The sequence below is a fragment of the Ambystoma mexicanum genome, chromosome 5q (assembly GCF_040938575.1).
Source record: "Ambystoma mexicanum isolate Mex_15411 chromosome 5q, UKY_AmexF1_1, whole genome shotgun sequence".
Classification (NCBI taxonomy): Eukaryota; Metazoa; Chordata; class Amphibia; order Caudata; family Ambystomatidae; genus Ambystoma; species Ambystoma mexicanum.
In genome coordinates this window covers 934521256-934528665 of record NC_090933.1, presented here as the reverse complement: position 1 = coordinate 934528665, position 7410 = coordinate 934521256, and the positions used below count along the sequence as shown (strand labels likewise).

At 49.4% G+C, this 7410-nt stretch overlaps 1 protein-coding gene across 1 annotated transcript in view; it reads left to right on the top strand.

Moving 5' to 3' along the window:
• Positions 1-1453: 1453 nt before the first annotated feature.
• Positions 1454-7410, top strand: part of NCALD (neurocalcin delta) — a 273643-nt gene continuing 267686 nt past the window's right edge. The window contains exon 1 of the mRNA XM_069621449.1: positions 1454-1644. The gene's annotated coding sequence lies outside the window, so the exon portion shown is untranslated. The remainder of the gene's footprint in view (positions 1645-7410) is intronic.

Here is a 7410-nt window from a genome sequence, read left to right as displayed (position 1 = left end):
ATTGGTGACTGTTCGACTGCAGCGCAAAACAGAGTTTCATTAGGATCCGGGGGCCCGTTTAAGGCTGCCGAAGGAGCTGCATAGTGCACTAGGGCATTTTAGTGGGCAGTGAAGGCCTGAGAGGGATCATGTCCCTTGCATTTAACGATGGCTAGGGCAGCAGGGAGTAGCAATGCAGTCAGTAAAGCTGATACATTTTCCATTCTGTATAGGGGTGCTGGTGGATTTCAGGTCCCAGGCTGCTTCCAGAGGACTCCAAAATTGTGTACAACACCTTAAGCGTACCAGGAGTTGGTGCAGATCGTGGTTGATCTATCCCGAACCGTGGTACATGCCCGGGTGAGAGCCGCGAGTTTGGTGACCTGGGCAGATTTAGCCGTGGGAAATCAGTACTCTTCTAGAGATGCATGGGGGTGCATAGAGAATATGCAGAGACAGAAAACACAGACTGTATTTTGCCACTGGATTTGCGAGCCACTACTATTGGCAAGACCCACTGAGATACTTCTATTGGTTCTAGTACACCCTCCTTGAGCACTCGCTCCAATTCCTTTTTCACTCCTTCTCTCAAAGCAATGGGAATGTGTCTCACTGGATGAGACACTGGTTCGGCTGCTGACTTGATGACAATCTTATGACTGCACACGTTTAGATGCATCTGCAGGAGTTTCAACCGCAGAGATTCTAACTCCAGCCATTACAAAAAACACTGCTGGTCTGATATAATTCATTATGACTTTGACACGCTAAGTACACGTAGGACTATGGCTGCCTGTACAAGTGGAAGCCGCCCCAAGGTAGCTCGTGCAGGTGGGCGAGCTGCTTTCATTGCTATAAAGAAACTAAACGTTTTCATTATTAGCATTTATATTTCTATAGAGAGCTGTGCTATTGTGTTTACTATCGGTGGGTGTGCGCAGAATGTTTTATATGTGAAACTTAAATGTAAACTTTGCAAAGCACAAATCCATGTGTACGGGAAAAATGTTCACGGATGTACATTTAAGGACAATTATAGTATCTATTGAGAATTTCTAAATGTTTAGTTTGAAGTCATATTAGAACTCTGACATGTTTTTATTTCTTCCGGGCGAGTGGGGCGTGCTTGTTTTCCGCTACTACGCCTCTATAATTACTTTTTACAGCGGTACAGGATGTAATTAGGGTATTTTCTCGGCATTTATCCTAGAGACACCAGTGGGGAAATTGCTGTTTGTGCTAGTGGGGCTAGGGGCCGTGGGTCTTCCCGGGTGGTGTGGGGTGTGCCTAGTGAGACTGCCAAGAGTGACAGCGGCCGGCTCCGTCTCGGGTTCGCCGGCAGCCACGGTGGTGGCGGTGGCTGAGCTGCGCACACAGAGTGACGGGTGACCTATGGAGAATGATTTCCTAGGCCTGCCGCGGTTGCCAAGACAACCAATGCTCTCTTGGCTCTCCTGTAGCACGTGACCCGGACTTTGACGTCATGCGGGGGCGGGGCCGCGGTGGAGCAGGCACAGCCCCAGGGGCTGGAGAGAGAAGCGTCTGCTGTTGGAGCTGAATGCGCCGGGCTCTTCCCATCCTCCTCCTCCTCCGTCGCTGCTGTCTCCAGGAGGTGCCGGGAGCATGGACTATTAGAGCCGCCGCTGATTGCACACCGACGGCCAGGTGAGGCGAAGTAGTGCCGGCACTGTGTGCGTCAAGCGCAGGATGTGGGTCTCTCGTCCTGGGGCAGAATGTGGCCAGTTGGAAGCGGGGCACAGCACGTGTCCGCAGACGGGCACTGGAGCACCTCGGGGGTACATGCCCAGCAGCAGAATCCAAACCCACTCTTTGTTCTGCCAGGGACTGTTTTCTTTGCTCGTCATTGGAGACATGTGTGTGTGTGTGTGTGTGTGTGTGTGTGTGTGTGGCATCTTGCCTGTGTTGGGACTGACTGACATGGTTGTATAGAATTGTGCTGCGCGGGTCGGTGTTATGTTTGACATTACATGTGCCTGGCATGGTGTGCGTCTGGTTGACGTGGTGTGAGTGCCTTTACCGTCTTGACATCCTGCAGGAAGTTGTGTATTTGTTTGAGTGACACAGTGCACATCAACGAGGCGTATCGGTATGGATTGCGATGTCCTCGAGGCTCGTGTGAAATGCATGCATTTGCGCCATATGTTGTGTATGATTACTTGTGTGTAATGTATAGCAGGGGGTGGATGTCTATTATTTAATGACCTGCAGGGTGACGGATTGTGATCACTTTCTGAGCCCCTCCCCCCTCTCTTCTGACCGCCTTCTTCATACAGTAATTTCCGCCACTCCTTGCTCTCTCCACGTTGAGAACGTCGCGCTCCGCCCCCACCCCAAAACCCCCCGAAAATGCCCTGGACCTGCAGTGTCCGTTCCACGCACGCACGCATGCATGTGGTGTACTTGCTTGTCGCTTCTGGTGTTTCCACCAGCCTTGCTTTTGCCAGGTCCCCGGAGACGCTGATCACGGCTCCCTGCCCAACAGAGGGGTCACATGGGGGGAAGGCATATGACTCCTCGCGTGGGGCAATTCTCATGATACATGTTTTCAAGTCCCGTCTGGTTTCTCTTTCAAACAGACGTCGCAACCTTTAACCGCTTGCAGCCCGTGCCTTTGCATGCATGATTAGCAGCCGGGGGTCCAGTTTGTTGGATGGAACTCTTGTTAAGTGCACATGCAGGGGAGGCGAAAGTGTGCAACCAGACTCGGAACTAGAAGGACCCACTGAGGGTTCGTACCCGACTGATGGGCCCCGACAAACGATGCAATAATGCACGTGGCGCAAGGAACAGTCCAAACTCATGGTCACCAGGACACGGCGTCCTCTCTCCCTTCGACTTCCCTCTCCCACCACAAGCACAACCAGGGAGATTTCACCTAAGTGGCTTAACGCCTGTGCAGCCCTCTTAAAGCCAGTAGTCCATACATGCTCTCGACTAACACATGAATGCCTCCTACAGTTTCCGGCTTTTGCCAGGGGCGAGTCGTAACTTTTTTTGTCTTGCAAAAATGGTGCAAGGCCCGCACTCTTTTGTACAGCGGTGGTTTCAATGAAGACGGCCTGCAAACGGGCGTGCTGCTCCCAGCGTGACGTGCACACACGCAGTGTTGACATTGTGCACTGTCGTGAGACCAGCTGCCTCTGCATCGTTCGACACCGTTATTACTGCGTTATGCCGAATGGAGACCTCGCCACTGAAGTACACCGGTGCGCCATGGGAAGTTTGACGCACGCTTTGTGTAAACGGGTGACCCAGTGCCACCTCACAGCCGGACATCGTTTGACAGTACTGGCGTTTCATGTCTTTTGCGTGGATGAGGGGTGCATGTGTGGATTAGCAATGTTACAGTACGTCACGGTGCTGAAGGCCGGCGGCAAGAGTGGCTGTGAAAAGGACTGATTTGTGCAGGAGGCAATTGAGTGTTCTCTTACTGGGAAGTTGTGTGCCAGGCGGGGTGGAGGGGAGCATGTGTAGCAATGCTATAAGGGGAACCAGAGGCGTTGCTAGGGGGGGGGGATAAGGGGGCTATAGCCCCTGATCTTTTGGTTGTAGCCCTGGATAGAATCTCAGGAGCTACAGCCAAAAGACTAGCTAGCCCCCAGTCCCGACAGTTCCAACATCAGCTTAGCCCCGGGTCTTTTCCAGAGCTAGCAACGCCCCTGAGGGGAACCATGAATGAGGCTGCCCTGACTGAGATTCCCTCTATTCTAAGCAACTTGCGTTGTCTCTGCAAGTGTTATTTGTAAAGCATTTTAACATCCCAGTAGAGGCTTCATGTTTTTAATTGTGGTTTGGTTTATAAAATAAAGTTTTTTTTTTTGAGAAAAAAAACTCAATTTATAACAACAACTCAAGGTACCAATGTTTAGTTAATTTTGTACAAAGGTTTTTTTAAATATTTTATAAAAGCTAACCTGCTATAGATAATGGCGTTTGATGTGCATAATAATCCGTTCCCAAAAATGTTCCGTTTGTAAACTTTCCTCGTTATGAACACATTTAAGACACCATTGGTTACGCTTTGACAATAAACTGTGACCTGCAATACGTACATGTTTTAAGGTTTCAATGTTAATTTTGCTCGATCTTTTTTCTAGCTTCTAACATTTCGTTTGTTGTCAGTAAATTCACTTTTTACACGAATACGATCATTCCTGAATAGTCCAGATGCAAATCGGAGTAAATGACTTCATTTGAACCCACGAATGATAAAACCTGATATTTCATAAGACATTCCATATTGTCAATCCAATCCCCTGTACGTCATTTCGATTTTAGGTTTCCCTGATAAAGAACTAGTTCCTCTATCACGGGTCTAAAGGAGAGGAGAGGGTCTATTCATGCAAAACTGTGACCACTGATTAACGGAGTAGAAACTTATTGGCAGGAAACTACTGTGGCAATAGTTTGTGCAAACATCAGAGTACGCATTTTAAGCAATAAAGTCTGTTCACGTGAAATTGTTTAAATACACAAGGGTTTGCTACGTTACTCATCATGTACAGCTGCCTCCTTTCCTTGCAGGATGAAGACTGGGTGGGAGCGGGCATGAAGGCTCTAGTTTTGGGACCTTACCCGACACCTTGGCAATGGTCTGCCTATGATTTGAAAAGGGAACGCCATTTCCACTTGCCTAGGGCACTGAACTGTCTTCTGCAGGTTAAAGAGGTGCGTTCGGAGGACACGTGCACTAATTCTCACAACTAGACTCATTTGGGTAGGGCTTGGCTGAAGAGGGCAGGATTAACTGCCCTACATCAGAGCTAGGCAGAATAATGCCTCCGTGTGGGCGGATAGTAGGTTAACATGCGGCGTAAGTCACTTGCCCCACAGTGGTTGCAGTTGCTCTTGACGGGGTAGTGTGGGGTGTGGGCAGTGTTGCTGATATGTTGGTTGTGGGAGATTCTCAGAAATGTGCCAGTTTAAGGTTTGGTCTTGTTGCCACACCTGCCATGTATCCAGCAGCGTGGAGCCGCCACTGCGCATGCTACGTCTGAAGACTTTGAACCATAGAGGTGGCCGTTTCTGGATGAGTTAGGCAGTGTTGCTGCTAGTCTGTTGGTTGTGGGAGATTCTCAGAAATGTGCCAGCTTAAGGTTCGGTCTTGTTGCCACACCTGTCACGTATCTAGCAGCGTGGAGCTGCCACCGCACATGCTACGTCTGAAGACTGAACCATAGCGGTGGCTGCTTTTGGATGAGTCCTGTTTCTCGATGCTGCTTCTGCGATGTGCCATCTCGCCCCCTGGGGCCATTTTCCATGGCAACGATAGCCAGCCCTTGATTAAAACATTAGTGTCAATATAGTAAAAAGACATACAGGAGTGGCTTGTTCCTATAATGGCATGTTTCAGAATGTTTTGTTGGGCAAATCCTGTTCCTCACCAGTGAGTTCCTGATCTATTTATGGAAATACGTGTATTGCAAGTCCTGCTCCTTGGGGCATTCAGCGGCTGCCTACTCCATGAGGTCATGGAGTGTGAGTTGCACGCTCACAGTACCTAGAGATGTGGCTGGGTCTCGAATGCAGAGCCGTTTTCATAACACAGGGTGTGGGCTGATACTGTATATGACAGCACTGTTCATGACTCTTCTCCAACTGCATTGACACACTTTACTGGCCGATCCACCTTCTAGCAGATGGGGGCTGCCGGACACGGTTCTTTCCCCTGGGACCCGGAGCTCGAAGGCCCGAAGCATGAGGTGGGAATGAAGGGAGGAAGGGCCTCCTCTTTCATCACGAAAGGAAACTGGCGACAGCCGAAAGGGGCGTTTCCTTTTTTGCACCCAGGTGTGCAGGGAGGCGCAAACGAAGGCAACCCCAGACTACTGGGTGTCCAGTCCTGGAGGAGGTGGCTGGGGTAGGTGAGACTCGCCTGTCCAGCAGGGGTCCCAGCCAACAAAAGGCCAACGGATAGCCACCGTCCTGACGGATGGGGGCCACCGGTCCTTTAGAATGCAAAAAGAGGTGTCTTCTGCCCTCGTGCCAGTTTTGGCCTATATCTGGAGATGGCTCTGCGCTGCTATCCGCTGCAGCTCGGCATGGCACACGAAGTGCTGAAAACCTTTGCCCCCATCCTGAAGAGAGGCAGGGGGGAAACATTGCCAACACTCGGTCAGAATGGATACATGAAGTTCTTAAAATGAAAACTATGGCACAGCACAAACGCCTCAAAAAGAGGCATGGTGGTAACTAAGGCTACGATTGGCAAAAAAATCATGGCTAAAGGAAGTGGCGAAATGGAAAGTATGTCACGGCTCAACGCTGTGCAAGTAAAATCATGATCTTTATTAAGGGTGGGAGGGTTCAGCCCCCAGTTGGCCCTACGATGGAGCAGGTTCCCCGCTCACCTGATCCCACGTTCCCCAAAATGCTTTTTGACCATTTCCTGTTTTCTTTTATCTTGTTTGTTTTTCATGACATCTTGTTGTGTAATAAAACTTACAGCCTAATTTGTCCACCTTACCTGGTTTGGGTTCCTGATTATTGCTCATGTTAATTGTGTAGGGAGAGAGGTCGGTGGGGGGGCCGGAAGGTTTGGCGTTTGTTACTCATGCATACTTGCAGCACTTCCCGCACTATAACACTTCCAGGCTTATTGCTACTTTTTTTTGCCGAATGGCAAATTTGGCAGATTTTAATTTTTAGTTATTTTTTGGTAATTGTATTTTTTTTGTTTTGCTTGTTTTTTTGCTTGTTTTTTTTTATACCACTAACAGCAGGAGGAGACCCCCTTTCCACCCTGCCATATACCTTACCCAACTTACCATCTACAGGTCTGTGGTTGGAAAAAAAAAACGGAAAAAATGGATTCAGCAAAGTTGCCATCCCGGAAAAGTGATGCATACCCTGGAACACAGGCCCGAAGGGAAGTGCTGATAAGAAGGCCCTCCATATTCTCTTCATCGGTCGCCCTCCCCCGCCCTGCTTGATTTGCGTTATCTGGATATGGATCGTTGTGTAGCTATTATACAGCTTTGTGGTTTGGTGCCACAATATGCGACATAATATTTGAAAAGTACTTGACTGCCATTTGTATGACTTCGAAGCACTGGCGCAGTCCGAGTCATTGTAGGACCTTTGATCAGCATTGCATTGTAACATGAAGAAGTTGCGAGAAGTAGGCCATTGCAGTGGGAGAGGTGAGACTAAGCCCGCATTAGTAAGACGGTTCTGCTTGGGATGGCCTGTGCACTGTCCATGCTGAGATTCTGGCGGGTGCACGCTTGACTGTAGATGACTTCCAGGTGCCCTGTGTAGATGAGGGCTGGATAGCCAGCTATACCTGACATGTCGTAAGCCAATCTAGTTGCCTCTCTCTCTCTCAACTAACTGAATCCTCTCTCAGCTTGGGGGGGGCCGAGGGGAGTCACTTTGTTGGGTGCAACTTTGCTAGAGCCTCCCCAGCTG